Source organism: Schistocerca cancellata, unplaced genomic scaffold, assembly GCF_023864275.1.
Source record: "Schistocerca cancellata isolate TAMUIC-IGC-003103 unplaced genomic scaffold, iqSchCanc2.1 HiC_scaffold_621, whole genome shotgun sequence".
Classification (NCBI taxonomy): domain Eukaryota; kingdom Metazoa; phylum Arthropoda; class Insecta; order Orthoptera; family Acrididae; genus Schistocerca; species Schistocerca cancellata.
This window is the reverse complement of record NW_026046632.1, coordinates 22,107-47,468: the sequence shown is the minus strand read 5'-3', so window position 1 is coordinate 47,468 and position 25,362 is coordinate 22,107. Positions and strand designations below refer to the sequence as shown.

General features: G+C 55.1%; 75 non-coding genes across 75 annotated transcripts; all 75 read right to left on the bottom strand.

The window, feature by feature from the left end:
* Positions 1-165: 165 nt before the first annotated feature.
* On the bottom strand, positions 166-247 carry Trnal-cag (transfer RNA leucine (anticodon CAG)). Its single transcript has one exon. It is a non-coding gene; the product is annotated as a tRNA-Leu (tRNA).
* Positions 248-325: 78 nt separating this feature from the next.
* Trnal-aag (transfer RNA leucine (anticodon AAG)) lies at positions 326-407 on the bottom strand. Its single transcript has one exon. It is a non-coding gene; the product is annotated as a tRNA-Leu (tRNA).
* A 290-nt stretch (positions 408-697) lies between these two features.
* Positions 698-769, bottom strand: Trnah-gug (transfer RNA histidin (anticodon GUG)). Its single transcript has one exon. It is a non-coding gene; the product is annotated as a tRNA-His (tRNA).
* A 383-nt stretch (positions 770-1,152) lies between these two features.
* On the bottom strand, positions 1,153-1,224 carry Trnae-cuc (transfer RNA glutamic acid (anticodon CUC)). Its single transcript has one exon. It is a non-coding gene; the product is annotated as a tRNA-Glu (tRNA).
* Positions 1,225-1,499: 275 nt separating this feature from the next.
* Positions 1,500-1,581, bottom strand: Trnal-cag (transfer RNA leucine (anticodon CAG)). Its single transcript has one exon. It is a non-coding gene; the product is annotated as a tRNA-Leu (tRNA).
* A 78-nt stretch (positions 1,582-1,659) lies between these two features.
* On the bottom strand, positions 1,660-1,741 carry Trnal-aag (transfer RNA leucine (anticodon AAG)). Its single transcript has one exon. It is a non-coding gene; the product is annotated as a tRNA-Leu (tRNA).
* A 289-nt stretch (positions 1,742-2,030) lies between these two features.
* On the bottom strand, positions 2,031-2,102 carry Trnah-gug (transfer RNA histidin (anticodon GUG)). Its single transcript has one exon. It is a non-coding gene; the product is annotated as a tRNA-His (tRNA).
* A 385-nt stretch (positions 2,103-2,487) lies between these two features.
* Positions 2,488-2,559, bottom strand: Trnae-cuc (transfer RNA glutamic acid (anticodon CUC)). Its single transcript has one exon. It is a non-coding gene; the product is annotated as a tRNA-Glu (tRNA).
* Positions 2,560-2,833: 274 nt separating this feature from the next.
* Trnal-cag (transfer RNA leucine (anticodon CAG)) lies at positions 2,834-2,915 on the bottom strand. The gene has a single exon. It is a non-coding gene; the product is annotated as a tRNA-Leu (tRNA).
* Positions 2,916-2,993: 78 nt separating this feature from the next.
* Trnal-aag (transfer RNA leucine (anticodon AAG)) lies at positions 2,994-3,075 on the bottom strand. The gene has a single exon. It is a non-coding gene; the product is annotated as a tRNA-Leu (tRNA).
* Positions 3,076-3,362: 287 nt separating this feature from the next.
* Positions 3,363-3,434, bottom strand: Trnah-gug (transfer RNA histidin (anticodon GUG)). Its single transcript has one exon. It is a non-coding gene; the product is annotated as a tRNA-His (tRNA).
* A 382-nt stretch (positions 3,435-3,816) lies between these two features.
* Positions 3,817-3,888, bottom strand: Trnae-cuc (transfer RNA glutamic acid (anticodon CUC)). Its single transcript has one exon. It is a non-coding gene; the product is annotated as a tRNA-Glu (tRNA).
* Positions 3,889-4,162: 274 nt separating this feature from the next.
* On the bottom strand, positions 4,163-4,244 carry Trnal-cag (transfer RNA leucine (anticodon CAG)). Its single transcript has one exon. It is a non-coding gene; the product is annotated as a tRNA-Leu (tRNA).
* Positions 4,245-4,322: 78 nt separating this feature from the next.
* Trnal-aag (transfer RNA leucine (anticodon AAG)) lies at positions 4,323-4,404 on the bottom strand. The gene has a single exon. It is a non-coding gene; the product is annotated as a tRNA-Leu (tRNA).
* Positions 4,405-4,692: 288 nt separating this feature from the next.
* Positions 4,693-4,765, bottom strand: Trnah-gug (transfer RNA histidin (anticodon GUG)). Its single transcript has one exon. It is a non-coding gene; the product is annotated as a tRNA-His (tRNA).
* Positions 4,766-5,148: 383 nt separating this feature from the next.
* Trnae-cuc (transfer RNA glutamic acid (anticodon CUC)) lies at positions 5,149-5,221 on the bottom strand. Its single transcript has one exon. It is a non-coding gene; the product is annotated as a tRNA-Glu (tRNA).
* Positions 5,222-5,496: 275 nt separating this feature from the next.
* Positions 5,497-5,579, bottom strand: Trnal-cag (transfer RNA leucine (anticodon CAG)). Its single transcript has one exon. It is a non-coding gene; the product is annotated as a tRNA-Leu (tRNA).
* Positions 5,580-5,657: 78 nt separating this feature from the next.
* Trnal-aag (transfer RNA leucine (anticodon AAG)) lies at positions 5,658-5,739 on the bottom strand. Its single transcript has one exon. It is a non-coding gene; the product is annotated as a tRNA-Leu (tRNA).
* A 288-nt stretch (positions 5,740-6,027) lies between these two features.
* On the bottom strand, positions 6,028-6,099 carry Trnah-gug (transfer RNA histidin (anticodon GUG)). The gene has a single exon. It is a non-coding gene; the product is annotated as a tRNA-His (tRNA).
* A 382-nt stretch (positions 6,100-6,481) lies between these two features.
* On the bottom strand, positions 6,482-6,554 carry Trnae-cuc (transfer RNA glutamic acid (anticodon CUC)). Its single transcript has one exon. It is a non-coding gene; the product is annotated as a tRNA-Glu (tRNA).
* Positions 6,555-6,828: 274 nt separating this feature from the next.
* Positions 6,829-6,911, bottom strand: Trnal-cag (transfer RNA leucine (anticodon CAG)). The gene has a single exon. It is a non-coding gene; the product is annotated as a tRNA-Leu (tRNA).
* A 78-nt stretch (positions 6,912-6,989) lies between these two features.
* Positions 6,990-7,072, bottom strand: Trnal-caa (transfer RNA leucine (anticodon CAA)). The gene has a single exon. It is a non-coding gene; the product is annotated as a tRNA-Leu (tRNA).
* Positions 7,073-7,360: 288 nt separating this feature from the next.
* Positions 7,361-7,432, bottom strand: Trnah-gug (transfer RNA histidin (anticodon GUG)). Its single transcript has one exon. It is a non-coding gene; the product is annotated as a tRNA-His (tRNA).
* Positions 7,433-7,814: 382 nt separating this feature from the next.
* Positions 7,815-7,886, bottom strand: Trnae-cuc (transfer RNA glutamic acid (anticodon CUC)). The gene has a single exon. It is a non-coding gene; the product is annotated as a tRNA-Glu (tRNA).
* Positions 7,887-8,160: 274 nt separating this feature from the next.
* Positions 8,161-8,242, bottom strand: Trnal-cag (transfer RNA leucine (anticodon CAG)). Its single transcript has one exon. It is a non-coding gene; the product is annotated as a tRNA-Leu (tRNA).
* Positions 8,243-8,320: 78 nt separating this feature from the next.
* On the bottom strand, positions 8,321-8,402 carry Trnal-aag (transfer RNA leucine (anticodon AAG)). The gene has a single exon. It is a non-coding gene; the product is annotated as a tRNA-Leu (tRNA).
* Positions 8,403-8,690: 288 nt separating this feature from the next.
* Positions 8,691-8,762, bottom strand: Trnah-gug (transfer RNA histidin (anticodon GUG)). The gene has a single exon. It is a non-coding gene; the product is annotated as a tRNA-His (tRNA).
* A 382-nt stretch (positions 8,763-9,144) lies between these two features.
* Positions 9,145-9,216, bottom strand: Trnae-cuc (transfer RNA glutamic acid (anticodon CUC)). The gene has a single exon. It is a non-coding gene; the product is annotated as a tRNA-Glu (tRNA).
* Positions 9,217-9,490: 274 nt separating this feature from the next.
* On the bottom strand, positions 9,491-9,572 carry Trnal-cag (transfer RNA leucine (anticodon CAG)). Its single transcript has one exon. It is a non-coding gene; the product is annotated as a tRNA-Leu (tRNA).
* Positions 9,573-9,650: 78 nt separating this feature from the next.
* On the bottom strand, positions 9,651-9,732 carry Trnal-aag (transfer RNA leucine (anticodon AAG)). The gene has a single exon. It is a non-coding gene; the product is annotated as a tRNA-Leu (tRNA).
* Positions 9,733-10,020: 288 nt separating this feature from the next.
* On the bottom strand, positions 10,021-10,092 carry Trnah-gug (transfer RNA histidin (anticodon GUG)). Its single transcript has one exon. It is a non-coding gene; the product is annotated as a tRNA-His (tRNA).
* A 381-nt stretch (positions 10,093-10,473) lies between these two features.
* On the bottom strand, positions 10,474-10,545 carry Trnae-cuc (transfer RNA glutamic acid (anticodon CUC)). Its single transcript has one exon. It is a non-coding gene; the product is annotated as a tRNA-Glu (tRNA).
* A 275-nt stretch (positions 10,546-10,820) lies between these two features.
* Trnal-cag (transfer RNA leucine (anticodon CAG)) lies at positions 10,821-10,901 on the bottom strand. Its single transcript has one exon. It is a non-coding gene; the product is annotated as a tRNA-Leu (tRNA).
* Positions 10,902-10,979: 78 nt separating this feature from the next.
* Trnal-aag (transfer RNA leucine (anticodon AAG)) lies at positions 10,980-11,061 on the bottom strand. The gene has a single exon. It is a non-coding gene; the product is annotated as a tRNA-Leu (tRNA).
* Positions 11,062-11,351: 290 nt separating this feature from the next.
* Trnah-gug (transfer RNA histidin (anticodon GUG)) lies at positions 11,352-11,423 on the bottom strand. The gene has a single exon. It is a non-coding gene; the product is annotated as a tRNA-His (tRNA).
* Positions 11,424-11,805: 382 nt separating this feature from the next.
* Trnae-cuc (transfer RNA glutamic acid (anticodon CUC)) lies at positions 11,806-11,877 on the bottom strand. Its single transcript has one exon. It is a non-coding gene; the product is annotated as a tRNA-Glu (tRNA).
* A 275-nt stretch (positions 11,878-12,152) lies between these two features.
* Trnal-cag (transfer RNA leucine (anticodon CAG)) lies at positions 12,153-12,234 on the bottom strand. The gene has a single exon. It is a non-coding gene; the product is annotated as a tRNA-Leu (tRNA).
* Positions 12,235-12,312: 78 nt separating this feature from the next.
* Trnal-aag (transfer RNA leucine (anticodon AAG)) lies at positions 12,313-12,394 on the bottom strand. The gene has a single exon. It is a non-coding gene; the product is annotated as a tRNA-Leu (tRNA).
* A 288-nt stretch (positions 12,395-12,682) lies between these two features.
* On the bottom strand, positions 12,683-12,754 carry Trnah-gug (transfer RNA histidin (anticodon GUG)). The gene has a single exon. It is a non-coding gene; the product is annotated as a tRNA-His (tRNA).
* A 382-nt stretch (positions 12,755-13,136) lies between these two features.
* On the bottom strand, positions 13,137-13,208 carry Trnae-cuc (transfer RNA glutamic acid (anticodon CUC)). The gene has a single exon. It is a non-coding gene; the product is annotated as a tRNA-Glu (tRNA).
* Positions 13,209-13,483: 275 nt separating this feature from the next.
* Trnal-cag (transfer RNA leucine (anticodon CAG)) lies at positions 13,484-13,565 on the bottom strand. The gene has a single exon. It is a non-coding gene; the product is annotated as a tRNA-Leu (tRNA).
* Positions 13,566-13,643: 78 nt separating this feature from the next.
* Trnal-aag (transfer RNA leucine (anticodon AAG)) lies at positions 13,644-13,725 on the bottom strand. Its single transcript has one exon. It is a non-coding gene; the product is annotated as a tRNA-Leu (tRNA).
* A 289-nt stretch (positions 13,726-14,014) lies between these two features.
* Trnah-gug (transfer RNA histidin (anticodon GUG)) lies at positions 14,015-14,086 on the bottom strand. The gene has a single exon. It is a non-coding gene; the product is annotated as a tRNA-His (tRNA).
* A 726-nt stretch (positions 14,087-14,812) lies between these two features.
* On the bottom strand, positions 14,813-14,894 carry Trnal-cag (transfer RNA leucine (anticodon CAG)). Its single transcript has one exon. It is a non-coding gene; the product is annotated as a tRNA-Leu (tRNA).
* Positions 14,895-14,972: 78 nt separating this feature from the next.
* On the bottom strand, positions 14,973-15,054 carry Trnal-aag (transfer RNA leucine (anticodon AAG)). The gene has a single exon. It is a non-coding gene; the product is annotated as a tRNA-Leu (tRNA).
* Positions 15,055-15,342: 288 nt separating this feature from the next.
* On the bottom strand, positions 15,343-15,414 carry Trnah-gug (transfer RNA histidin (anticodon GUG)). The gene has a single exon. It is a non-coding gene; the product is annotated as a tRNA-His (tRNA).
* A 382-nt stretch (positions 15,415-15,796) lies between these two features.
* On the bottom strand, positions 15,797-15,868 carry Trnae-cuc (transfer RNA glutamic acid (anticodon CUC)). Its single transcript has one exon. It is a non-coding gene; the product is annotated as a tRNA-Glu (tRNA).
* Positions 15,869-16,142: 274 nt separating this feature from the next.
* On the bottom strand, positions 16,143-16,224 carry Trnal-cag (transfer RNA leucine (anticodon CAG)). Its single transcript has one exon. It is a non-coding gene; the product is annotated as a tRNA-Leu (tRNA).
* A 78-nt stretch (positions 16,225-16,302) lies between these two features.
* Positions 16,303-16,384, bottom strand: Trnal-aag (transfer RNA leucine (anticodon AAG)). The gene has a single exon. It is a non-coding gene; the product is annotated as a tRNA-Leu (tRNA).
* A 288-nt stretch (positions 16,385-16,672) lies between these two features.
* Positions 16,673-16,744, bottom strand: Trnah-gug (transfer RNA histidin (anticodon GUG)). The gene has a single exon. It is a non-coding gene; the product is annotated as a tRNA-His (tRNA).
* Positions 16,745-17,126: 382 nt separating this feature from the next.
* Positions 17,127-17,198, bottom strand: Trnae-cuc (transfer RNA glutamic acid (anticodon CUC)). The gene has a single exon. It is a non-coding gene; the product is annotated as a tRNA-Glu (tRNA).
* A 274-nt stretch (positions 17,199-17,472) lies between these two features.
* On the bottom strand, positions 17,473-17,554 carry Trnal-cag (transfer RNA leucine (anticodon CAG)). Its single transcript has one exon. It is a non-coding gene; the product is annotated as a tRNA-Leu (tRNA).
* A 78-nt stretch (positions 17,555-17,632) lies between these two features.
* Positions 17,633-17,714, bottom strand: Trnal-aag (transfer RNA leucine (anticodon AAG)). Its single transcript has one exon. It is a non-coding gene; the product is annotated as a tRNA-Leu (tRNA).
* A 288-nt stretch (positions 17,715-18,002) lies between these two features.
* Positions 18,003-18,074, bottom strand: Trnah-gug (transfer RNA histidin (anticodon GUG)). The gene has a single exon. It is a non-coding gene; the product is annotated as a tRNA-His (tRNA).
* A 382-nt stretch (positions 18,075-18,456) lies between these two features.
* Trnae-cuc (transfer RNA glutamic acid (anticodon CUC)) lies at positions 18,457-18,528 on the bottom strand. Its single transcript has one exon. It is a non-coding gene; the product is annotated as a tRNA-Glu (tRNA).
* Positions 18,529-18,802: 274 nt separating this feature from the next.
* Trnal-cag (transfer RNA leucine (anticodon CAG)) lies at positions 18,803-18,884 on the bottom strand. Its single transcript has one exon. It is a non-coding gene; the product is annotated as a tRNA-Leu (tRNA).
* A 78-nt stretch (positions 18,885-18,962) lies between these two features.
* Positions 18,963-19,044, bottom strand: Trnal-aag (transfer RNA leucine (anticodon AAG)). Its single transcript has one exon. It is a non-coding gene; the product is annotated as a tRNA-Leu (tRNA).
* A 288-nt stretch (positions 19,045-19,332) lies between these two features.
* Positions 19,333-19,404, bottom strand: Trnah-gug (transfer RNA histidin (anticodon GUG)). The gene has a single exon. It is a non-coding gene; the product is annotated as a tRNA-His (tRNA).
* Positions 19,405-19,786: 382 nt separating this feature from the next.
* On the bottom strand, positions 19,787-19,858 carry Trnae-cuc (transfer RNA glutamic acid (anticodon CUC)). The gene has a single exon. It is a non-coding gene; the product is annotated as a tRNA-Glu (tRNA).
* Positions 19,859-20,132: 274 nt separating this feature from the next.
* Trnal-cag (transfer RNA leucine (anticodon CAG)) lies at positions 20,133-20,214 on the bottom strand. Its single transcript has one exon. It is a non-coding gene; the product is annotated as a tRNA-Leu (tRNA).
* Positions 20,215-20,292: 78 nt separating this feature from the next.
* On the bottom strand, positions 20,293-20,374 carry Trnal-aag (transfer RNA leucine (anticodon AAG)). The gene has a single exon. It is a non-coding gene; the product is annotated as a tRNA-Leu (tRNA).
* Positions 20,375-20,662: 288 nt separating this feature from the next.
* Trnah-gug (transfer RNA histidin (anticodon GUG)) lies at positions 20,663-20,734 on the bottom strand. The gene has a single exon. It is a non-coding gene; the product is annotated as a tRNA-His (tRNA).
* Positions 20,735-21,116: 382 nt separating this feature from the next.
* On the bottom strand, positions 21,117-21,188 carry Trnae-cuc (transfer RNA glutamic acid (anticodon CUC)). The gene has a single exon. It is a non-coding gene; the product is annotated as a tRNA-Glu (tRNA).
* A 274-nt stretch (positions 21,189-21,462) lies between these two features.
* On the bottom strand, positions 21,463-21,544 carry Trnal-cag (transfer RNA leucine (anticodon CAG)). The gene has a single exon. It is a non-coding gene; the product is annotated as a tRNA-Leu (tRNA).
* A 78-nt stretch (positions 21,545-21,622) lies between these two features.
* Trnal-aag (transfer RNA leucine (anticodon AAG)) lies at positions 21,623-21,704 on the bottom strand. Its single transcript has one exon. It is a non-coding gene; the product is annotated as a tRNA-Leu (tRNA).
* Positions 21,705-21,992: 288 nt separating this feature from the next.
* Positions 21,993-22,064, bottom strand: Trnah-gug (transfer RNA histidin (anticodon GUG)). The gene has a single exon. It is a non-coding gene; the product is annotated as a tRNA-His (tRNA).
* Positions 22,065-22,446: 382 nt separating this feature from the next.
* Trnae-cuc (transfer RNA glutamic acid (anticodon CUC)) lies at positions 22,447-22,518 on the bottom strand. The gene has a single exon. It is a non-coding gene; the product is annotated as a tRNA-Glu (tRNA).
* A 274-nt stretch (positions 22,519-22,792) lies between these two features.
* Trnal-cag (transfer RNA leucine (anticodon CAG)) lies at positions 22,793-22,874 on the bottom strand. Its single transcript has one exon. It is a non-coding gene; the product is annotated as a tRNA-Leu (tRNA).
* A 78-nt stretch (positions 22,875-22,952) lies between these two features.
* Trnal-aag (transfer RNA leucine (anticodon AAG)) lies at positions 22,953-23,034 on the bottom strand. The gene has a single exon. It is a non-coding gene; the product is annotated as a tRNA-Leu (tRNA).
* A 288-nt stretch (positions 23,035-23,322) lies between these two features.
* On the bottom strand, positions 23,323-23,394 carry Trnah-gug (transfer RNA histidin (anticodon GUG)). The gene has a single exon. It is a non-coding gene; the product is annotated as a tRNA-His (tRNA).
* Positions 23,395-23,776: 382 nt separating this feature from the next.
* Trnae-cuc (transfer RNA glutamic acid (anticodon CUC)) lies at positions 23,777-23,848 on the bottom strand. Its single transcript has one exon. It is a non-coding gene; the product is annotated as a tRNA-Glu (tRNA).
* Positions 23,849-24,122: 274 nt separating this feature from the next.
* Trnal-cag (transfer RNA leucine (anticodon CAG)) lies at positions 24,123-24,204 on the bottom strand. The gene has a single exon. It is a non-coding gene; the product is annotated as a tRNA-Leu (tRNA).
* A 78-nt stretch (positions 24,205-24,282) lies between these two features.
* Trnal-aag (transfer RNA leucine (anticodon AAG)) lies at positions 24,283-24,364 on the bottom strand. The gene has a single exon. It is a non-coding gene; the product is annotated as a tRNA-Leu (tRNA).
* A 288-nt stretch (positions 24,365-24,652) lies between these two features.
* Trnah-gug (transfer RNA histidin (anticodon GUG)) lies at positions 24,653-24,724 on the bottom strand. The gene has a single exon. It is a non-coding gene; the product is annotated as a tRNA-His (tRNA).
* A 382-nt stretch (positions 24,725-25,106) lies between these two features.
* On the bottom strand, positions 25,107-25,178 carry Trnae-cuc (transfer RNA glutamic acid (anticodon CUC)). Its single transcript has one exon. It is a non-coding gene; the product is annotated as a tRNA-Glu (tRNA).
* Positions 25,179-25,362: the final 184 nt, after the last annotated feature.

The window sequence follows — 25,362 nt, the reverse complement described above, 5'->3', positions numbered from 1 at the left end:
ATTTCGTGGAGACGAACGCCAGCCATCATGACACCAAACTGCGCCTGTGAATCATGTCGTTGCACCGCGCACTGTGCTGCGACAATTTAAGAAAGAGACGCTCACGGCTTGCTGCGCTGTTTCGTCGCGGGTAGTCAGTGCTCCGGCTTTCGAGACAGAAAACATTGGCAGCGGTGGGATTCGAACCCACGCCTCCGAGGAGACTGGTGCCTGAAACCAGCGCCTTAGACCGCTCGGCCACGCTACCGACGCCGCACGGCGGTCAGAGGAGCTGCGTTCTACCCCACGAGAAAACACCGCAATGGCACAAAAAACGAGAAAAAATTGGCAGCGGTGGGATTCGAACCCACGCCTCCGAAGAGACTGGTGCCTTAAACCAGCGCCTTAGACCGCTCGGCCACGCTACCTGTGCCAGTGTTCTTCGCTTTTGTAGAAACAGTCCACGACACAGCTTCCTGTTCTGCTGCGACTGGCTGCTCATCCATTGCACCTCAAACAAATGCCTTCTTCGAAGAGAGATTCACTACACAGGCAGCTGCCCGCGCTCTGGTGCGGCGGCATTACGTGTTGATAATGAAATTGGTAGTGCCACCTGCAGCCTGCGGAACATGAGTGAAAAATCAAGAGGGCACCGTGTTTTTCAAACACTGAGTCACAATCGTCACTGCAGCGACAGCAAGGCAAAAAGTTTAAAAATTGCCGTGACCAGGATTCGAACCTGGGTTATTGCGGCCACAACGCAATGTCCTAACCACTAGACGATCACGGCCACGGAAGCACCGCCGACAGCAGTTCTCGCGACTGCAAGTGGGCGATGAACAGCAAAGCTCGGCCCACACACCACTGCGTCTCCCCACAGCTGTGTCAGACGCGATCTCCATTATATGTATACTGGCAAACGAACGTGTCTGCGCTGTTAGGACACCAAGCAGTGTGGTTAGCTGCATTCAACCCCAGTGGCAATGTCTTGCAGTCCTCCAAGTCTGATGACCACAGGTATGTGCCTCGATTAGAGGTGGACAGATGTCGCATCGCTCTCGCCGTCACTTGTCACGCCGAATCGTACTTAACGTAGTTTTCTGCAAGCGTCAGCGGAGCGTCAGTCGAGCTAAGTCGGGCCAAGTCGCATAAGAGGAGCAGCAAAATGCGCATTTCCGGTACCGGGAATCGAACCCGGGCCTCCTGGGTGAGAGCCAGGTATCCTAGCCACTAGACCACACCGGACAACGGCACAAGGGCTCCTCCAGCGAACACAGCAAGCTATACGCACGCTACTTAACGACAACTGTAAACATAGGCGCTCCCTCTTTGTACAACGGCATGCTCGGGACACATTTCGCGGAGACGAACGCCCAGCCATCATGACACCAAACTGCGCCTGTGAATCATGTCGTTGCACCGCGCACTGTGCTGCGACAATTTAAGAAAGAGACGCTCACGGCTTGCTGCGCTGTTTCGTCGCGGGTAGTCAGTGCTCCGGCTTTCGAGACAGAAAACATTGGCAGCGGTGGGATTCGAACCCACGCCTCCGAGGAGACTGGTGCCTGAAACCAGCGCCTTAGACCGCTCGGCCACGCTACCGACGCCGCACGGCGGTCAGAGGAGCTGCGTTCTACCCCACGAGAAAACACCGCAATGGCACAAAAAACGAGAAAAAATTGGCAGCGGTGGGATTCGAACCCACGCCTCCGAAGAGACTGGTGCCTTAAACCAGCGCCTTAGACCGCTCGGCCACGCTACCTGTGCCAGTGTTCTTCGCTTTTGTAGAAACAGTCCACGACACAGCTTCCTGTTCTGCTGCGACTGGCTGCTCATCCATTGCACCTCAAACAAATGCCTTCTTCGAAGAGAGATTCACTACACAGGCAGCTGCCCGCGCTCTGGTGCGGCGGCATTACGTGTTGATAATGAATTGGTAGTGCCACCTGCAGCCTGCGGAACATGAGTGAAAAATCAAGAGGGCACCGTGTTTTCAAACACTGAGTCACAATCGTCACTGCAGCGACAGCAAGGCAAAAAGGTTTAAAAATTGCCGTGACCAGGATTCGAACCTGGGTTATTGCGGCCACAACGCAATGTCCTAACCACTAGACGATCACGGCCACGGAAGCACCGCCGACAGCAGTTCTCGCGACTGCAAGTGGCGATGAACAGCAAAGCTCGGCCCACACACCACTGCGTCTCCCCACAGCTGTGTCAGACGCGATCTCCATTATATGTATACTGGCAAACGAACGTGTCTGCGCTGTTAGGACACCAAGCAGTGTGGTTAGCTGCATTCAACCCCAGTGGCAATGTCTTGCAGTCCTCCAAGTCTGATGACCACAGGTATGTGCCTCGATTAGAGGTGGACAGATGTCGCATCGCTCTCGCCGTCACTTGTCACGCCGAATCGTACTTAACGTAGTTTTCTGCAAGCGTCAGCGGAGCGTCCAGTCGAGCTAAGTCGGGCCAAGTCGCATAAGAGAGGAGCAGCAAAATGCGCATTTCCGGTACCGGGAATCGAACCCGGGCCTCCTGGGTGAGAGCCAGGTATCCTAGCCACTAGACCACACCGGACAACGGCACAAGGGCTCCTCCAGCGAACACAGCAAGCTATACGCACGCTACTTAACGACAACTGTAAACATAGGCGCTCCCTCTTTGTACAACGGCATGCTCGGGACACATTTCGTGGAGACGAACGCCAGCCATCATGACACCAAACTGCGCCTGTGAATCATGTCGTTGCACCGCGCACTGTGCTGCGACAATTTAAGAAAGAGACGCTCACGGCTTGCTGCGCTGTTTCGTCGCGGGTAGTCAGTGCTCCGGCTTTCGAGACAGAAAACATTGGCAGCGGTGGGATTCGAACCCACGCCTCCGAGGAGACTGGTGCCTGAAACCAGCGCCTTAGACCGCTCGGCCACGCTACCGACGCCGCACGGCGGTCAGAGGAGCTGCGTTCTACCCCACGAGAAAACACCGCAATGGCACAAAAAACGAGAAAAAATTGGCAGCGGTGGGATTCGAACCCACGCCTCCGAAGAGACTGGTGCCTTAAACCAGCGCCTTAGACCGCTCGGCCACGCTACCTGTGCCAGTGTTCTTCGCTTTTGTAGAAACAGTCCACGACACAGCTTCCTGTTCTGCTGCGACTGGCTGCTCATCCATTGCACCTCAAACAAATGCCTTCTTCGAAGAGAGATTCACTACACAGGCAGCTGCCCGCGCTCTGGTGCGGCGGCATTACGTGTTGATAATGAATTGGTAGTGCCACCTGCAGCCTGCGGAACATGAGTGAAAAATCAAGAGGGCACCGTGTTTCAAACACTGAGTCACAATCGTCACTGCAGCGACAGCAAGGCAAAAAGTTTAAAAATTGCCGTGACCAGGATTCGAACCTGGGTTATTGCGGCCACAACGCAATGTCCTAACCACTAGACGATCACGGCCACGGAAGCACCGCCGACAGCAGTTCTCGCGACTGCAAGTGGCGATGAACAGCAAAGCTCGGCCCACACACCACTGCGTCTCCCCACAGCTGTGTCAGACGCGATCTCCATTATATGTATACTGGCAAACGAACGTGTCTGCGCTGTTAGGACACCAAGCAGTGTGGTTAGCTGCATTCAACCCCAGTGGCAATGTCTTGCAGTCCTCCAAGTCTGATGACCACAGGTATGTGCCTCGATTAGAGGTGGACAGATGTCGCATCGCTCTCGCCGTCACTTGTCACGCCGAATCGTACTTAACGTAGTTTTCTGCAAGCGTCAGCGGAGCGTCAGTCGAGCTAAGTCGGGCCAAGTCGCATAAGAGGAGCAGCAAAATGCGCATTTCCGGTACCGGGAATCGAACCCGGGCCTCCTGGGTGAGAGCCAGGTATCCTAGCCACTAGACCACACCGGACAACGGCACAAGGGCTCCTCCAGCGAACACAGCAAGCTATACGCACGCTACTTAACGACAACTGTAAACATAGGCGCTCCCTCTTTGTACAACGGCATGCTCGGGACACATTTCGCGGAGACGAACGCCAGCCATCATGACACCAAACTGCGCCTGTGAATCATGTCGTTGCACCGCGCACTGTGCTGCGACAATTTAAGAAAGAGACGCTCACGGCTTGCTGCGCTGTTTCGTCGCGGGTAGTCAGTGCTCCGGCTTTCGAGACAGAAAACATTGGCAGCGGTGGGATTCGAACCCACGCCTCCGAGGAGACTGGTGCCTGAAACCAGCGCCTTAGACCGCTCGGCCACGCTACCGACGCCGCACGGCGGTCAGAGGAGCTGCGTTCTACCCCACGAGAAAACACCGCAATGGCACAAAAAACGAGAAAAAATTGGCAGCGGTGGGATTCGAACCCACGCCTCCGAAGAGACTGGTGCCTTAAACCAGCGCCTTAGACCGCTCGGCCACGCTACCTGTGCCAGTGTTCTTCGCTTTTGTAGAAACAGTCCACGACACAGCTTCCTGTTCTGCTGCGACTGGCTGCTCATCCATTGCACCTCAAACAAATGCCTTCTTCGAAGAGAGATTCACTACACAGGCAGCTGCCCGCGCTCTGGTGCGGCGGCATTACGTGTTGATAATGAATTGGTAGTGCCACCTGCAGCCTGCGGAACATGAGTGAAAAATCAAGAGGGCACCGTGTTTTCAAACACTGAGTCACAATCGTCACTGCAGCGACAGCAAGGCAAAAAGTTTAAAAATTGCCGTGACCAGGATTCGAACCTGGGTTTATTGCGGCCACAACGCAATGTCCTAACCACTAGACGATCACGGCCACGGAAGCACCGCCGACAGCAGTTCTCGCGACTGCAAGTGGCGATGAACAGCAAAGCTCGGCCCACACACCACTGCGTCTCCCCACAGCTGTGTCAGACGCGATCTCCATTATATGTATACTGGCAAACGAACGTGTCTGCGCTGTTAGGACACCAAGCAGTGTGGTTAGCTGCATTCAACCCCAGTGGCAATGTCTTGCAGTCCTCCAAGTCTGATGACCACAGGTATGTGCCTCGATTAGAGGTGGGACAGATGTCGCATCGCTCTCGCCGTCACTTGTCACGCCGAATCGTACTTAACGTAGTTTTCTGCAAGCGTCAGCGGAGCGTCAGTCGAGCTAAGTCGGGCCAAGTCGCATAAGAGGAGCAGCAAAATGCGCATTTCCGGGTACCGGGAATCGAACCCGGGCCTCCTGGGTGAGAGCCAGGTATCCTAGCCACTAGACCACACCGGACAACGGCACAAGGGCTCCTCCAGCGAACACAGCAAGCTATACGCACGCTACTTAACGACAACTGTAAACATAGGCGCTCCCTCTTTGTACAACGGCATGCTCGGGACACATTTCGCGGAGACGAACGCCAGCCATCATGACACCAAACTGCGCCTGTGAATCATGTCGTTTGCACCGCGCACTGTGCTGCGACAATTTAAGAAAGAGACGCTCACGGCTTGCTGCGCTGTTTCGTCGCGGGTAGTCAGTGCTCCGGCTTTCGAGACAGAAAACATTGGCAGCGGTGGGATTCGAACCCACGCCTCCGAGGAGGACTGGTGCCTGAAACCAGCGCCTTAGACCGCTCGGCCACGCTACCGACGCCGCACGGCGGTCAGAGGAGCTGCGTTCTACCCCACGAGAAAACACCGCAATGGCACAAAAAACGAGAAAAAATTGGCAGCGGTGGGATTCGAACCCACGCCTCCGAAGAGACTGGTGCCTTAAACCAGCGCCTTAGACCGCTCGGCCACGCTACCTGTGCCAGTGTTCTTCGCTTTTGTAGAAACAGTCCACGACACAGCTTCCTGTTCTGCTGCGACTGGCTGCTCATCCATTGCACCTCAAACAAATGCCTTCTTCGAAGAGAGATTCACTACACAGGCAGCTGCCCGCGCTCTGGTGCGGCGGCATTACGTGTTGATAATGAATTGGTAGTGCCACCTGCAGCCTGCGGAACATGAGTGAAAAATCAAGAGGGCACCGTGTTTTCAAACACTGAGTCACAATCGTCACTGCAGCGACAGCAAGGCAAAAAGTTTAAAAATTGCCGTGACCAGGATTCGAACCTGGGTTATTGCGGCCACAACGCAATGTCCTAACCACTAGACGATCACGGCCACGGAAGCACCGCCGACAGCAGTTCTCGCGACTGCAAGTGGCGATGAACAGCAAAGCTCGGCCCACACACCACTGCGTCTCCCCACAGCTGTGTCAGACGCGATCTCCATTATATGTATACTGGCAAACGAACGTGTCTGCGCTGTTAGGACACCAAGCAGTGTGGTTAGCTGCATTCAACCCCAGTGGCAATGTCTTGCAGTCCTCCAAGTCTGATGACCACAGGTATGTGCCTCGATTAGAGGTGGACAGATGTCGCATCGCTCTCGCCGTCACTTGTCACGCCGAATCGTACTTAACGTAGTTTTCTGCAAGCGTCAGCGGAGCGTCAGTCGAGCTAAGTCGGGCCAAGTCGCATAAGAGGAGCAGCAAAATGCGCATTTCCGGTACCGGGAATCGAACCCGGGCCTCCCTGGGTGAGAGCCAGGTATCCTAGCCACTAGACCACACCGGACAACGGAACAAGGGCTCCTCCAGCGAACACAGCAAGCTATACGCACGCTACTTAACGACAACTGTAAACATAGGCGCTCCCTCTTTGTACAACGGCATGCTCGGGACACATTTCGCGGAGACGAACGCCAGCCATCATGACACCAAACTGCGCCTGTGAATCATGTCGTTGCACCGCGCACTGTGCTGCGACAATTTAAGAAAGAGACGCTCACGGCTTGCTGCGCTGTTTCGTCGCGGGTAGTCAGTGCTCCGGCTTTCGAGACAGAAAACATTGGCAGCGGTGGGATTCGAACCCCACGCCTCCGAGGAGACTGGTGCCTGAAACCAGCGCCTTAGACCGCTCGGCCACGCTACCGACGCCGCACGGCGGTCAGAGGAGCTGCGTTCTACCCCACGAGAAAACACCGCAATGGCACAAAAAACGAGAAAAAATTGGCAGCGGTGGGATTCGAACCCACGCCTCCGAAGAGACTGGTGCCTTGAAACCAGCGCCTTAGACCGCTCGGCCACGCTACCTGTGCCAGTGTTCTTCGCTTTTGTAGAAACAGTCCACGACACAGCTTCCTGTTCTGCTGCGACTGGCTGCTCATCCATTGCACCTCAAACAAATGCCTTCTTCGAAGAGAGATTCACTACACAGGCAGCTGCCCGCGCTCTGGTGCGGCGGCATTACGTGTTGATAATGAATTGGTAGTGCCACCTGCAGCCTGCGGAACATGAGTGAAAAATCAAGAGGGCACCGTGTTTTCAAACACTGAGTCACAATCGTCACTGCAGCGACAGCAAGGCAAAAAGTTTAAAAATTGCCGTGACCAGGATTCGAACCTGGGTTATTGCGGCCACAACGCAATGTCCTAACCACTAGACGATCACGGCCACGGAAGCACCGCCGACAGCAGTTCTCGCGACTGCAAGTGGCGATGAACAGCAAAGCTCGGCCCACACACCACTGCGTCTCCCCACAGCTGTGTCAGACGCGATCTCCATTATATGTATACTGGCAAACGAACGTGTCTGCGCTGTTAGGACACCAAGCAGTGTGGTTAGCTGCATTCAACCCCAGTGGCAATGTCTTGCAGTCCTCCAAGTCTGATGACCACAGGTATGTGCCTCGATTAGAGGTGGACAGATGTCGCATCGCTCTCGCCGTCACTTGTCACGCCGAATCGTACTTAACGTAGTTTTCTGCAAGCGTCAGCGGAGCGTCAGTCGAGCTAAGTCGGGCCAAGTCGCATAAGAGGAGCAGCAAAATGCGCATTTCCGGTACCGGGAATCGAACCCGGGCCTCCTGGGTGAGAGCCAGGTATCCTAGCCACTAGACCACACCGGACAACGGCACAAGGGCTCCTCCAGCGAACACAGCAAGCTATACGCACGCTACTTAACGACAACTGTAAACATAGGCGCTCCCTCTTTGTACAACGGCATGCTCGGGACACATTTCGCGGAGACGAACGCCAGCCATCATGACACCAAACTGCGCCTGTGAATCATGTCGTTGCACCGCGCACTGTGCTGCGACAATTTAAGAAAGAGACGCTCACGGCTTGCTGCGCTGTTTCGTCGCGGGTAGTCAGTGCTCCGGCTTTCGAGACAGAAAACATTGGCAGCGGTGGGATTCGAACCCACGCCTCCGAGGAGACTGGTGCCTGAAACCAGCGCCTTAGACCGCTCGGCCACGCTACCGACGCCGCACGGCGGTCAGAGGAGCTGCGTTCTACCCCACGAGAAAACACCGCAATGGCACAAAAAACGAGAAAAAATTGGCAGCGGTGGGATTCGAACCCACGCCTCCGAAGAGACTGGTGCCTTAAACCAGCGCCTTAGACCGCTCGGCCACGCTACCTGTGCCAGTGTTCTTCGCTTTTGTAGAAACAGTCCACGACACAGCTTCCTGTTCTGCTGCGACTGGCTGCTCATCCATTGCACCTCAAACAAATGCCTTCTTCGAAGAGAGATTCACTACACAGGCAGCTGCCCGCGCTCTGGTGCGGCGGCATTACGTGTTGATAATGAATTGGTAGTGCCACCTGCAGCCTGCGGAACATGAGTGAAAAATCAAGAGGGCACCGTGTTTTCAAACACTGAGTCACAATCGTCACTGCAGCGACAGCAAGGCAAAAAGTTTAAAAATTGCCGTGACCAGGATTCGAACCTGGGTTATTGCGGCCACAACGCAATGTCCTAACCACTAGACGATCACGGCCACGGAAGCACCGCCGACAGCAGTTCTCGCGACTGCAAGTGGCGATGAACAGCAAAGCTCGGCCCACACACCACTGCGTCTCCCCACAGCTGTGTCAGACGCGATCTCCATTATATGTATACTGGCAAACGAACGTGTCTGCGCTGTTAGGACACCAAGCAGTGTGGTTAGCTGCATTCAACCCCAGTGGCAATGTCTTGCAGTCCTCCAAGTCTGATGACCACAGGTATGTGCCTCGATTAGAGGTGGACAGATGTCGCATCGCTCTCGCCGTCACTTGTCACGCCGAATCGTACTTAACGTAGTTTTCTGCAAGCGTCAGCGGAGCGTCAGTCGAGCTAAGTCGGGCCAAGTCGCATAAGAGGAGCAGCAAAATGCGCATTTCCGGTACCGGGAATCGAACCCGGGCCTCCTGGGTGAGAGCCAGGTATCCTAGCCACTAGACCACACCGGACAACGGCACAAGGGCTCCTCCAGCGAACACAGCAAGCTATACGCACGCTACTTAACGACAACTGTAAACATAGGCGCTCCCTCTTTGTACAACGGCATGCTCGGGACACATTTCGCGGAGACGAACGCCAGCCATCATGACACCAAACTGCGCCTGTGAATCATGTCGTTGCACCGCGCACTGTGCTGCGACAATTTAAGAAAGAGACGCTCACGGCTTGCTGCGCTGTTTCGTCGCGGGTAGTCAGTGCTCCGGCTTTCGAGACAGAAAACATTGGCAGCGGTGGGATTCGAACCCACGCCTCCGAGGAGACTGGTGCCTGAAACCAGCGCCTTAGACCGCTCGGCCACGCTACCGACGCCGCACGGCGGTCAGAGGAGCTGCGTTCTACCCCACGAGAAAACACCGCAATGGCACAAAAAACGAGAAAAAATTGGCAGCGGTGGGATTCGAACCCACGCCTCCGAAGAGACTGGTGCCTTAAACCAGCGCCTTAGACCGCTCGGCCACGCTACCTGTGCCAGTGTTCTTCGCTTTTGTAGAAACAGTCCACGACACAGCTTCCTGTTCTGCTGCGACTGGCTGCTCATCCATTGCACCTCAAACAAATGCCTTCTTCGAAGAGAGATTCACTACACAGGCAGCTGCCCGCGCTCTGGTGCGGCGGCATTACGTGTTGATAATGAATTGGTAGTGCCACCTGCAGCCTGCGGAACATGAGTGAAAAATCAAGAGGGCACCGTGTTTTCAAACACTGAGTCACAATCGTCACTGCAGCGACAGCAAGGCAAAAAGTTTAAAAATTGCCGTGACCAGGATTCGAACCTGGGTTATTGCGGCCACAACGCAATGTCCTAACCACTAGACGATCACGGCCACGGAAGCACCGCCGACAGCAGTTCTCGCGACTGCAAGTGGCGATGAACAGCAAAGCTCGGCCCCACACCACTGCGTCTCCCCACAGCTGTGTCAGACGCGATCTCCATTATATGTATACTGGCAAACGAACGTGTCTGCGCTGTTAGGACACCAAGCAGTGTGGTTAGCTGCATTCAACCCCAGTGGCAATGTCTTGCAGTCCTCCAAGTCTGATGACCACAGGTATGTGCCTCGATTAGAGGTGGACAGATGTCGCATCGCTCTCGCCGTCACTTGTCACGCCGAATCGTACTTAACGTAGTTTTCTGCAAGCGTCAGCGGAGCGTCAGTCGAGCTAAGTCGGGCCAAGTCGCATAAGAGGAGCAGCAAAATGCGCATTTCCGGTACCGGGAATCGAACCCGGGCCTCCTGGGTGAGAGCCAGGTATCCTAGCCACTAGACCACACCGGACAACGGCACAAGGGCTCCTCCAGCGAACACAGCAAGCTATACGCACGCTACTTAACGACAACTGTAAACATAGGCGCTCCCTCTTTGTACAACGGCATGCTCGGGACACATTTCGCGGAGACGAACGCCAGCCATCATGACACCAAACTGCGCCTGTGAATCATGTCGTTGCACCGCGCACTGTGCTGCGACAATTTAAGAAAGAGACGCTCACGGCTTGCTGCGCTGTTTTCGTCGCGGGTAGTCAGTGCTCCGGCTTTCGAGACAGAAAACATTGGCAGCGGTGGGATTCGAACCCACGCCTCCGAGGAGACTGGTGCCTGAAACCAGCGCCTTAGACGCTCGGCCACGCTACCGACGCCGCACGGCGGTCAGAGGAGCTGCGTTCTACCCCACGAGAAAACACCGCAATGGCACAAAAAACGAGAAAAAATTTGCAGCGGTGGGATTCGAACCCACGCCTCCGAAGAGACTGGTGCCTTAAACCAGCGCCTTAGACCGCTCGGCCACGCTACCTGTGCCAGTGTTCTTCGCTTTGGTAGAAACAGTCCACGACACAGCTTCCTGTTCTGCTGCGACTGGCTGCTCATCCATTGCACCTCAAACAAATGCCTTCTTCGAAGAGAGATTCACTACACAGGCAGCTGCCCGCGCTCTGGTGCGGCGGCATTACGTGTTGATAATGAATTGGTAAGTGCCACCTGCAGCCTGCGGAACATGAGTGAAAAATCAAGAGGGCACCGTGTTTTCAAACACTGAGTCACAATCGTCACTGCAGCGACAGCAAGGCAAAAAGTTTAAAAATTTGCCGTGACCAGGATTCGAACCTGGGTTATTGCGGCCACAACGCAATGTCCTAACCACTAGACGATCACGGCCACGGAAGCACCGCCGACAGCAGTTCTCGCGACTGCAAGTGGCGATGAACAGCAAAGCTCGGCCCACACACCACTGCGTCTCCCCACAGCTGTGTCAGACGCGATCTCCATTATATGTATACTGGCAAACGAACGTGTCTGCGCTGTTAGGACACCAAGCAGTGTGGTTAGCTGCATTCAACCCCAGTGGCAATGTCTTGCAGTCCTCCAAGTCTGATGACCACAGGTATGTGCCTCGATTAGAGGTGGACAGATGTCGCATCGCTCTCGCCGTCACTTGTCACGCCGAATCGTACTTAACGTAGTTTTCTGCAAGCGTCAGCGGAGCGTCAGTCGAGCTAAGTCGGGCCAAGTCGCATAAGAGGAGCAGCAAAATGCGCATTTCCGGTACCGGGAATCGAACCCGGGCCTCCTGGGTGAGAGCCAGGTATCCTAGCCACTAGACCACACCGGACAACGGCACAAGGGCTCCTCCAGCGAACACAGCAAGCTATACGCACGCTACTTAACGACAACTGTAAACATAGGCGCTCCCTCTTTGTACAACGGCATGCTCGGGACACAATTTCGTGGAGACGAACGCCAGCCATCATGACACCAAACTGCGCCTGTGAATCATGTCGTTGCACCGCGCACTGTGCTGCGACAATTTAAGAAAGAGACGCTCACGGCTTGCTGCGCTGTTTCGTCGCGGGTAGTCAGTGCTCCGGCTTTCGAGACAGAAAACATTGGCAGCGGTGGGATTCGAACCCACGCCTCCGAGGAGACTGGTGCCTGAAACCAGCGCCTTAGACCGCTCGGCCACGCTACCGACGCCGCACGGCGGTCAGAGGAGCTGCGTTCTACCCCACGAGAAAACACCGCAATGGCACAAAAAACGAGAAAAAATTGGCAGCGGTGGGATTCGAACCCACGCCTCCGAAGAGACTGGTGCCTTAAACCAGCGCCTTAGACCGCTCGGCCACGCTACCTGTGCCAGTGTTCTTCGCTTTTGTAGAAACAGTCCACGACACAGCTTCCTGTTCTGCTGCGACTGGCTGCTCATCCATTGCACCTCAAACAAATGCCTTCTTCGAAGAGAGATTCACTACACAGGCAGCTGCCCGCGCTCTGGTGCGGCGGCATTACGTGTTGATAATGAATTGGTAGTGCCACCTGCAGCCTGCGGAACATGAGTGAAAAATCAAGAGGGCACCGTGTTTTCAAACACTGAGTCACAATCGTCACTGCAGCGACAGCAAGGCAAAAAGTTTAAAAATTGCCGTGACCAGGATTCGAACCTGGGTTATTGCGGCCACAACGCAATGTCCTAACCACTAGACGATCACGGCCACGGAAGCACCGCCGACAGCAGTTCTCGCGACTGCAAGTGGCGATGAACAGCAAAGCTCGGCCCACACACCACTGCGTCTCCCCACAGCTGTGTCAGACGCGATCTCCATTATATGTATACTGGCAAACGAACGTGTCTGCGCTGTTAGGACACCAAGCAGTGTGGTTAGCTGCATTCAACCCCAGTGGCAATGTCTTGCAGTCCTCCAAGTCTGATGACCACAGGTATGTGCCTCGATTAGAGGTGGACAGATGTCGCATCGCTCTCGCCGTCACTTGTCACGCCGAATCGTACTTAACGTAGTTTTCTGCAAGCGTCAGCGGAGCGTCAGTCGAGCTAAGTCGGGCCAAGTCGCATAAGAGGAGCAGCAAAATGCGCATTTCCGGTACCGGGAATCGAACCCGGGCCTCCTGGGTGAGAGCCAGGTATCCTAGCCACTAGACCACACCGGACAACGGCACAAGGGCTCCTCCAGCGAACACAGCAAGCTATACGCACGCTACTTAACGACAACTGTAAACATAGGCGCTCCCTCTTTGTACAACGGGCATGCTCGGGACACATTTCGTGGAGACGAACGCCAGCCATCATGACACCAAACTGCGCCTGTGAATCATGTCGTTGCACCGCGCACTGTGCTGCGACAATTTAAGAAAGAGACGCTCACGGCTTGCTGCGCTGTTTCGTCGCGGGTAGTCAGTGCTCCGGCTTTCGAGACAGAAAACATTGGCAGCGGTGGGATTCGAACCCACGCCTCCGAGGAGACTGGTGCCTGAAACCAGCGCCTTAGACCGCTCGGCCACGCTACCGACGCCGCACGGCGGTCAGAGGAGCTGCGTTCTACCCCACGAGAAAACACCGCAATGGCACAAAAAACGAGAAAAAATTGGCAGCGGTGGGATTCGAACCCACGCCTCCGAAGAGACTGGTGCCTTAAACCAGCGCCTTAGACCGCTCGGCCACGCTACCTGTGCCAGTGTTCTTCGCTTTTGTAGAAACAGTCCACGACACAGCTTCCTGTTCTGCTGCGACTGGCTGCTCATCCATTGCACCTCAAACAAATGCCTTCTTCGAAGAGAGATTCACTACACAGGCAGCTGCCCGCGCTCTGGTGCGGCGGCATTACGTTGTGATAATGAATTGGTAGTGCCACCTGCAGCCTGCGGAACATGAGTGAAAAATCAAGAGGGCACCGTGTTTTCAAACACTGAGTCACAATCGTCACTGCAGCGACAGCAAGGCAAAAAAGTTTAAAAATTGCCGTGACCAGGATTCGAACCTGGGTTATTGCGGCCACAACGCAATGTCCTAACCACTAGACGATCACGGCCACGGAAGCACCGCCGACAGCAGTTCTCGCGACTGCAAGTGGCGATGAACAGCAAAGCTCGGCCCACACACCACTGCGTCTCCCCACAGCTGTGTCAGACGCGATCTCCATTATATGTATACTGGCAAACGAACGTGTCTGCGCTGTTAGGACACCAAGCAGTGTGGTTAGCTGCATTCAACCCCAGTGGCAATGTCTTGCAGTCCTCCAAGTCTGATGACCACAGGTATGTGCCTCGATTAGAGGTGGACAGATGTCGCATCGCTCTCGCCGTCACTTGTCACGCCGAATCGTACTTAACGTAGTTTTCTGCAAGCGTCAGCGGAGCGTCAGTCGAGCTTAAGTCGGGCCAAGTCGCATAAGAGGAGCAGCAAAATGCGCATTTCCGGTACCGGAATCGAACCGGGCCTCCTGGGTGAGAGCCAGGTATCCTAGCCACTAGACCACACCGGACAACGGCACAAGGGCTCCTCCAGCGAACACAGCAAGCTATACGCACGCTACTTAACGACAACTGTAAACATAGGCGCTCCCTCTTTGTACAACGGCATGCTCGGGACACATTTCGTGGAGACGAACGCCAGCCATCATGACACCAAACTGCGCCTGTGAATCATGTCGTTGCACGCGCACTGTGCTGCGACAATTTAAGAAAGAGACGCTCACGGCTTGCTGCGCTGTTTCGTCGCGGGTAGTCAGTGCTCCGGCTTTCGAGACAGAAAACATTGGCAGCGGTGGGATTCGAACCCACGCCTCCGAGGAGACTGGTGCCTGAAACCAGCGCCTTAGACCGCTCGGCCACGCTACCGACGCCGCACGGCGGTCAGAGGAGCTGCGTTCTACCCCACGAGAAAACACCGCAATGGCACAAAAAACGAGAAAAAATTGGCAGCGGTGGGATTCGAACCCACGCCTCCGAAGAGACTGGTGCCTTAAACCAGCGCCTTAGACCGCTCGGCCACGCTACCTGTGCCAGTGTTCTTCGCTTTTGTAGAAACAGTCCACGACACAGCTTCCTGTTCTGCTGCGACTGGCTGCTCATCCATTGCACCTCAAACAAATGCCTTCTTCGAAGAGAGATTCACTACACAGGCAGCTGCCCGCGCTCTGGTGCGGCGGCATTACGTGTTGATAATGAATTGGTAGTGCCACCTGCAGCCTGCGGAACATGAGTGAAAAATCAAGAGGGCACCGTGTTTTCAAACACTGAGTCACAATCGTCACTGCAGCGACAGCAAGGCAAAAAGTTTAAAAATTGCCGTGACCAGGATTCGAACCTGGGTTATTGCGGCCACAACGCAATGTCCTAACCACTAGACGATCACGGCCACGGAAGCACCGCCGACAGCAGTTCTCGCGACTGCAAGTGGCGATGAACAGCAAAGCTCGGCCCACACACCACTGCGTCTCCCCACAGCTGTGTCAGACGCGATCTCCATTATATGTATACTGGCAAACGAACGTGTCTGCGCTGTTAGGACACCAAGCAGTGTGGTTAGCTGCATTCAACCCCAGTGGCAATGTCTTGCAGTCCTCCAAGTCTGATGACCACAGGTATGTGCCTCGATTAGAGGTGGACAGATGTCGCATCGCTCTCGCCGTCACTTGTCACGCCGAATCGTACTTAACGTAGTTTTCTGCAAGCGTCAGCGGAGCGTCAGTCGAGCTAAGTCGGGCCAAGTCGCATAAGAGGAGCAGCAAAATGCGCATTTCCGGTACCGGGAATCGAACCCGGGCCTCCTGGGTGAGAGCCAGGTATCCTAGCCACTAGACCACACCGGACAACGGCACAAGGGCTCCTCCAGCGAACACAGCAAGCTATACGCACGCTACTTAACGACAACTGTAAACATAGGCGCTCCCTCTTTGTACAACGGCATGCTCGGGACACATTTCGTGGAGACGAACGCCAGCCATCATGACACCAAACTGCGCCTGTGAATCATGTCGTTGCACCGCGCACTGTGCTGCGACAATTTAAGAAAGAGACGCTCACGGCTTGCTGCGCTGTTTCGTCGCGGGTAGTCAGTGCTCCGGCTTTCGAGACAGAAAACATTGGCAGCGGTGGGATTCGAACCCACGCCTCCGAGGAGACTGGTGCCTGAAACCAGCGCCTTAGACCGCTCGGCCACGCTACCGACGCCGCACGGCGGTCAGAGGAGCTGCGTTCTACCCCACGAGAAAACACCGCAATGGCACAAAAAACGAGAAAAAATTGGCAGCGGTGGGATTCGAACCCACGCCTCCGAAGAGACTGGTGCCTTAAACCAGCGCCTTAGACCGCTCGGCCACGCTACCTGTGCCAGTGTTCTTCGCTTTTGTAGAAACAGTCCACGACACAGCTTCCTGTTCTGCTGCGACTGGCTGCTCATCCATTGCACCTCAAACAAATGCCTTCTTCGAAGAGAGATTCACTACACAGGCAGCTGCCCGCGCTCTGGTGCGGCGGCATTACGTGTTGATAATGAATTGGTAGTGCCACCTGCAGCCTGCGGAACATGAGTGAAAAATCAAGAGGGCACCGTGTTTTCAAACACTGAGTCACAATCGTCACTGCAGCGACAGCAAGGCAAAAAGTTTAAAAATTGCCGTGACCAGGATTCGAACCTGGGTTATTGCGGCCACAACGCAATGTCCTAACCACTAGACGATCACGGCCACGGAAGCACCGCCGACAGCAGTTCTCGCGACTGCAAGTGGCGATGAACAGCAAAGCTCGGCCCACACACCACTGCGTCTCCCCACAGCTGTGTCAGACGCGATCTCCATTATATGTATACTGGCAAACGAACGTGTCTGCGCTGTTAGGACACCAAGCAGTGTGGTTAGCTGCATTCAACCCCAGTGGCAATGTCTTGCAGTCCTCCAAGTCTGATGACCACAGGTATGTGCCTCGATTAGAGGTGGACAGATGTCGCATCGCTCTCGCCGTCACTTGTCACGCCGAATCGTACTTAACGTAGTTTTCTGCAAGCGTCAGCGGAGCGTCAGTCGAGCTAAGTCGGGCCAAGTCGCATAAGAGGAGCAGCAAAATGCGCATTTCCGGTACCGGGAATCGAACCCGGGCCTCCTGGGTGAGAGCCAGGTATCCTAGCCACTAGACCACACCGGACAACGGCACAAGGGCTCCTCCAGCGAACACAGCAAGCTATACGCACGCTACTTAACGACAACTGTAAACATAGGCGCTCCCTCTTTGTACAACGGCATGCTCGGGACACATTTCGCGGAGACGAACGCCAGCCATCATGACACCAAACTGCGCCTGTGAATCATGTCGTTGCACCGCGCACTGTGCTGCGACAATTTAAGAAAGAGACGCTCACGGCTTGCTGCGCTGTTTCGTCGCGGGTAGTCAGTGCTCCGGCTTTCGAGACAGAAAACATTGGCAGCGGTGGGATTCGAACCCACGCCTCCGAGGAGACTGGTGCCTGAAACCAGCGCCTTAGACCGCTCGGCCACGCTACCGACGCCGCACGGCGGTCAGAGGAGCTGCGTTCTACCCCACGAGAAAACACCGCAATGGCACAAAAAACGAGAAAAAATTGGCAGCGGTGGGATTCGAACCCACGCCTCCGAAGAGACTGGTGCCTTAAACCAGCGCCTTAGACCGCTCGGCCACGCTACCTGTGCCAGTGTTCTTCGCTTTTGTAGAAACAGTCCACGACACAGCTTCCTGTTCTGCTGCGACTGGCTGCTCATCCATTGCACCTCAAACAAATGCCTTCTTCGAAGAGAGATTCACTACACAGGCAGCTGCCCGCGCTCTGGTGCGGCGGCATTACGTGTTGATAATGAATTGGTAGTGCCACCTGCAGCCTGCGGAACATGAGTGAAAAATCAAGAGGGCACCGTGTTTTCAAACACTGAGTCACAATCGTCACTGCAGCGACAGCAAGGCAAAAAGTTTAAAAATTGCCGTGACCAGGATTCGAACCTGGGTTATTGCGGCCACAACGCAATGTCCTAACCACTAGACGATCACGGCCACGGAAGCACCGCCGACAGCAGTTCTCGCGACTGCAAGTGGCGATGAACAGCAAAGCTCGGCCCACACACCACTGCGTCTCCCCACAGCTGTGTCAGACGCGATCTCCATTATATGTATACTGGCAAACGAACGTGTCTGCGCTGTTAGGACACCAAGCAGTGTGGTTAGCTGCATTCAACCCCAGTGGCAATGTCTTGCAGTCCTCCAAGTCTGATGACCACAGGTATGTGCCTCGATTAGAGGTGGACAGATGTCGCATCGCTCTCGCCGTCACTTGTCACGCCGAATCGTACTTAACGTAGTTTTCTGCAAGCGTCAGCGGAGCGTCAGTCGAGCTAAGTCGGGCCAAGTCGCATAAGAGGAGCAGCAAAATGCGCATTTCCGGTACCGGGAATCGAACCCGGGCCTCCTGGGTGAGAGCCAGGTATCCTAGCCACTAGACCACACCGGACAACGGCACAAGGGCTCCTCCAGCGAACACAGCAAGCTATACGCACGCTACTTAACGACAACTGTAAACATAGGCGCTCCCTCTTTGTACAACGGCATGCTCGGGACACATTTCGCGGAGACGAACGCCAGCCATCATGACACCAAACTGCGCCTGTGAATCATGTCGTTGCACCGCGCACTGTGCTGCGACAATTTAAGAAAGAGACGCTCACGGCTTGCTGCGCTGTTTCGTCGCGGGTAGTCAGTGCTCCGGCTTTCGAGACAGAAAACATTGGCAGCGGTGGGATTCGAACCCACGCCTCCGAGGAGACTGGTGCCTGAAACCAGCGCCTTAGACCGCTCGGCCACGCTACCGACGCCGCACGGCGGTCAGAGGAGCTGCGTTCTACCCCACGAGAAAACACCGCAATGGCACAAAAAACGAGAAAAAATTGGCAGCGGTGGGATTCGAACCCACGCCTCCGAAGAGACTGGTGCCTTAAACCAGCGCCTTAGACCGCTCGGCCACGCTACCTGTGCCAGTGTTCTTCGCTTTTGTAGAAACAGTCCACGACACAGCTTCCTGTTCTGCTGCGACTGGCTGCTCATCCATTGCACCTCAAACAAATGCCTTCTTCGAAGAGAGATTCACTACACAGGCAGCTGCCCGCGCTCTGGTGCGGCGGCATTACGTGTTGATAATGAATTGGTAGTGCCACCTGCAGCCTGCGGAACATGAGTGAAAAATCAAGAGGGCACCGTGTTTTCAAACACTGAGTCACAATCGTCACTGCAGCGACAGCAAGGCAAAAAGTTTAAAAATTGCCGTGACCAGGATTCGAACCTGGGTTATTGCGGCCACAACGCAATGTCCTAACCACTAGACGATCACGGCCACGGAAGCACCGCCGACAGCAGTTCTCGCGACTGCAAGTGGCGATGAACAGCAAAGCTCGGCCCACACACCACTGCGTCTCCCCACAGCTGTGTCAGACGCGATCTCCATTATATGTATACTGGCAAACGAACGTGTCTGCGCTGTTAGGACACCAAGCAGTGTGGTTAGCTGCATTCAACCCCAGTGGCAATGTCTTGCAGTCCTCCAAGTCTGATGACCACAGGTATGTGCCTCGATTAGAGGTGGACAGATGTCGCATCGCTCTCGCCGTCACTTGTCACGCCGAATCGTACTTAACGTAGTTTTCTGCAAGCGTCAGCGGAGCGTCAGTCGAGCTAAGTCGGGCCAAGTCGCATAAGAGGAGCAGCAAAATGCGCATTTCCGGTACCGGGAATCGAACCCGGGCCTCCTGGGTGAGAGCCAGGTATCCTAGCCACTAGACCACACCGGACAACGGCACAAGGGCTCCTCCAGCGAACACAGCAAGCTATACGCACGCTACTTAACGACAACTGTAAACATAGGCGCTCCCTCTTTGTACAACGGCATGCTCGGGACACATTTCGCGGAGACGAACGCCAGCCATCATGACACCAAACTGCGCCTGTGAATCATGTCGTTGCACCGCGCACTGTGCTGCGACAATTTAAGAAAGAGACGCTCACGGCTTGCTGCGCTGTTTCGTCGCGGGTAGTCAGTGCTCCGGCTTTCGAGACAGAAAACATTGGCAGCGGTGGGATTCGAACCCACGCCTCCGAGGAGACTGGTGCCTGAAACCAGCGCCTTAGACCGCTCGGCCACGCTACCGACGCCGCACGGCGGTCAGAGGAGCTGCGTTCTACCCCACGAGAAAACACCGCAATGGCACAAAAAACGAGAAAAAATTGGCAGCGGTGGGATTCGAACCCACGCCTCCGAAGAGACTGGTGCCTTAAACCAGCGCCTTAGACCGCTCGGCCACGCTACCTGTGCCAGTGTTCTTCGCTTTTGTAGAAACAGTCCACGACACAGCTTCCTGTTCTGCTGCGACTGGCTGCTCATCCATTGCACCTCAAACAAATGCCTTCTTCGAAGAGAGATTCACTACACAGGCAGCTGCCCGCGCTCTGGTGCGGCGGCATTACGTGTTGATAATGAATTGGTAGTGCCACCTGCAGCCTGCGGAACATGAGTGAAAAATCAAGAGGGCACCGTGTTTTCAAACACTGAGTCACAATCGTCACTGCAGCGACAGCAAGGCAAAAAGTTTAAAAATTGCCGTGACCAGGATTCGAACCTGGGTTATTGCGGCCACAACGCAATGTCCTAACCACTAGACGATCACGGCCACGGAAGCACCGCCGACAGCAGTTCTCGCGACTGCAAGTGGCGATGAACAGCAAAGCTCGGCCCACACACCACTGCGTCTCCCCACAGCTGTGTCAGACGCGATCTCCATTATATGTATACTGGCAAACGAACGTGTCTGCGCTGTTAGGACACCAAGCAGTGTGGTTAGCTGCATTCAACCCCAGTGGCAATGTCTTGCAGTCCTCCAAGTCTGATGACCACAGGTATGTGCCTCGATTAGAGGTGGACAGATGTCGCATCGCTCTCGCCGTCACTTGTCACGCCGAATCGTACTTAACGTAGTTTTCTGCAAGCGTCAGCGGAGCGTCAGTCGAGCTAAGTCGGGCCAAGTCGCATAAGAGGAGCAGCAAAATGCGCATTTCCGGTACCGGGAATCGAACCCGGGCCTCCTGGGTGAGAGCCAGGTATCCTAGCCACTAGACCACACCGGACAACGGCACAAGGGCTCCTCCAGCGAACACAGCAAGCTATACGCACGCTACTTAACGACAACTGTAAACATAGGCGCTCCCTCTTTGTACAACGGCATGCTCGGGACACATTTCGTGGAGACGAACGCCAGCCATCATGACACCAAACTGCGCCTGTGAATCATGTCGTTGCACCGCGCACTGTGCTGCGACAATTTAAGAAAGAGACGCTCACGGCTTGCTGCGCTGTTTCGTCGCGGGTAGTCAGTGCTCCGGCTTTCGAGACAGAAAACATTGGCAGCGGTGGGATTCGAACCCACGCCTCCGAGGAGACTGGTGCCTGAAACCAGCGCCTTAGACCGCTCGGCCACGCTACCGACGCCGCACGGCGGTCAGAGGAGCTGCGTTCTACCCCACGAGAAAACACCGCAATGGCACAAAAAACGAGAAAAAATTGGCAGCGGTGGGATTCGAACCCACGCCTCCGAAGAGACTGGTGCCTTAAACCAGCGCCTTAGACCGCTCGGCCACGCTACCTGTGCCAGTGTTCTTCGCTTTTGTAGAAACAGTCCACGACACAGCTTCCTGTTCTGCTGCGACTGGCTGCTCATCCATTGCACCTCAAACAAATGCCTTCTTCGAAGAGAGATTCACTACACAGGCAGCTGCCCGCGCTCTGGTGCGGCGGCATTACGTGTTGATAATGAATTGGTAGTGCCACCTGCAGCCTGCGGAACATGAGTGAAAAATCAAGAGGGCACCGTGTTTTCAAACACTGAGTCACAATCGTCACTGCAGCGACAGCAAGGCAAAAAGTTTAAAAATTGCCGTGACCAGGATTCGAACCTGGGTTATTGCGGCCACAACGCAATGTCCTAACCACTAGACGATCACGGCCACGGAAGCACCGCCGACAGCAGTTCTCGCGACTGCAAGTGGCGATGAACAGCAAAGCTCGGCCCACACACCACTGCGTCTCCCCACAGCTGTGTCAGACGCGATCTCCATTATATGTATACTGGCAAACGAACGTGTCTGCGCTGTTAGGACACCAAGCAGTGTGGTTAGCTGCATTCAACCCCAGTGGCAATGTCTTGCAGTCCTCCAAGTCTGATGACCACAGGTATGTGCCTCGATTAGAGGTGGACAGATGTCGCATCGCTCTCGCCGTCACTTGTCACGCCGAATCGTACTTAACGTAGTTTTCTGCAAGCGTCAGCGGAGCGTCAGTCGAGCTAAGTCGGGCCAAGTCGCATAAGAGGAGCAGCAAAATGCGCATTTCCGGTACCGGGAATCGAACCCGGGCCTCCTGGGTGAGAGCCAGGTATCCTAGCCACTAGACCACACCGGACAACGGCACAAGGGCTCCTCCAGCGAACACAGCAAGCTATACGCACGCTACTTAACGACAACTGTAAACATAGGCGCTCCCTCTTTGTACAACGGCATGCTCGGGACACATTTCGTGGAGACGAACGCCAGCCATCATGACACCAAACTGCGCCTGTGAATCATGTCGTTGCACCGCGCACTGTGCTGCGACAATTTAAGAAAGAGACGCTCACGGCTTGCTGCGCTGTTTCGTCGCGGGTAGTCAGTGCTCCGGCTTTCGAGACAGAAAACATTGGCAGCGGTGGGATTCGAACCCACGCCTCCGAGGAGACTGGTGCCTGAAACCAGCGCCTTAGACCGCTCGGCCACGCTACCGACGCCGCACGGCGGTCAGAGGAGCTGCGTTCTACCCCACGAGAAAACACCGCAATGGCACAAAAAACGAGAAAAAATTGGCAGCGGTGGGATTCGAACCCACGCCTCCGAAGAGACTGGTGCCTTAAACCAGCGCCTTAGACCGCTCGGCCACGCTACCTGTGCCAGTGTTCTTCGCTTTTGTAGAAACAGTCCACGACACAGCTTCCTGTTCTGCTGCGACTGGCTGCTCATCCATTGCACCTCAAACAAATGCCTTCTTCGAAGAGAGATTCACTACACAGGCAGCTGCCCGCGCTCTGGTGCGGCGGCATTACGTGTTGATAATGAATTGGTAGTGCCACCTGCAGCCTGCGGAACATGAGTGAAAAATCAAGAGGGCACCGTGTTTTCAAACACTGAGTCACAATCGTCACTGCAGCGACAGCAAGGCAAAAAGTTTAAAAATTGCCGTGACCAGGATTCGAACCTGGGTTATTGCGGCCACAACGCAATGTCCTAACCACTAGACGATCACGGCCACGGAAGCACCGCCGACAGCAGTTCTCGCGACTGCAAGTGGCGATGAACAGCAAAGCTCGGCCCACACACCACTGCGTCTCCCCACAGCTGTGTCAGACGCGATCTCCATTATATGTATACTGGCAAACGAACGTGTCTGCGCTGTTAGGACACCAAGCAGTGTGGTTAGCTGCATTCAACCCCAGTGGCAATGTCTTGCAGTCCTCCAAGTCTGATGACCACAGGTATGTGCCTCGATTAGAGGTGGACAGATGTCGCATCGCTCTCGCCGTCACTTGTCACGCCGAATCGTACTTAACGTAGTTTTCTGCAAGCGTCAGCGGAGCGTCAGTCGAGCTAAGTCGGGCCAAGTCGCATAAGAGGAGCAGCAAAATGCGCATTTCCGGTACCGGGAATCGAACCCGGGCCTCCTGGGTGAGAGCCAGGTATCCTAGCCACTAGACCACACCGGACAACGGCACAAGGGCTCCTCCAGCGAACACAGCAAGCTATACGCACGCTACTTAACGACAACTGTAAACATAGGCGCTCCCTCTTTGTACAACGGCATGCTCGGGACACATTTCGTGGAGACGAACGCCAGCCATCATGACACCAAACTGCGCCTGTGAATCATGTCGTTGCACCGCGCACTGTGCTGCGACAATTTAAGAAAGAGACGCTCACGGCTTGCTGCGCTGTTTCGTCGCGGGTAGTCAGTGCTCCGGCTTTCGAGACAGAAAACATTGGCAGCGGTGGGATTCGAACCCACGCCTCCGAGGAGACTGGTGCCTGAAACCAGCGCCTTAGACCGCTCGGCCACGCTACCGACGCCGCACGGCGGTCAGAGGAGCTGCGTTCTACCCCACGAGAAAACACCGCAATGGCACAAAAAACGAGAAAAAATTGGCAGCGGTGGGATTCGAACCCACGCCTCCGAAGAGACTGGTGCCTTAAACCAGCGCCTTAGACCGCTCGGCCACGCTACCTGTGCCAGTGTTCTTCGCTTTTGTAGAAACAGTCCACGACACAGCTTCCTGTTCTGCTGCGACTGGCTGCTCATCCATTGCACCTCAAACAAATGCCTTCTTCGAAGAGAGATTCACTACACAGGCAGCTGCCCGCGCTCTGGTGCGGCGGCATTACGTGTTGATAATGAATTGGTAGTGCCACCTGCAGCCTGCGGAACATGAGTGAAAAATCAAGAGGGCACCGTGTTTTCAAACACTGAGTCACAATCGTCACTGCAGCGACAGCAAGGCAAAAAGTTTAAAAATTGCCGTGACCAGGATTCGAACCTGGGTTATTGCGGCCACAACGCAATGTCCTAACCACTAGACGATCACGGCCACGGAAGCACCGCCGACAGCAGTTCTCGCGACTGCAAGTGGCGATGAACAGCAAAGCTCGGCCCACACACCACTGCGTCTCCCCACAGCTGTGTCAGACGCGATCTCCATTATATGTATACTGGCAAACGAACGTGTCTGCGCTGTTAGGACACCAAGCAGTGTGGTTAGCTGCATTCAACCCCAGTGGCAATGTCTTGCAGTCCTCCAAGTCTGATGACCACAGGTATGTGCCTCGATTAGAGGTGGACAGATGTCGCATCGCTCTCGCCGTCACTTGTCACGCCGAATCGTACTTAACGTAGTTTTCTGCAAGCGTCAGCGGAGCGTCAGTCGAGCTAAGTCGGGCCAAGTCGCATAAGAGGAGCAGCAAAATGCGCATTTCCGGTACCGGGAATCGAACCCGGGCCTCCTGGGTGAGAGCCAGGTATCCTAGCCACTAGACCACACCGGACAACGGCACAAGGGCTCCTCCAGCGAACACAGCAAGCTATACGCACGCTACTTAACGACAACTGTAAACATAGGCGCTCCCTCTTTGTACAACGGCATGCTCGGGACACATTTCGCGGAGACGAACGCCAGCCATCATGACACCAAACTGCGCCTGTGAATCATGTCGTTGCACCGCGCACTGT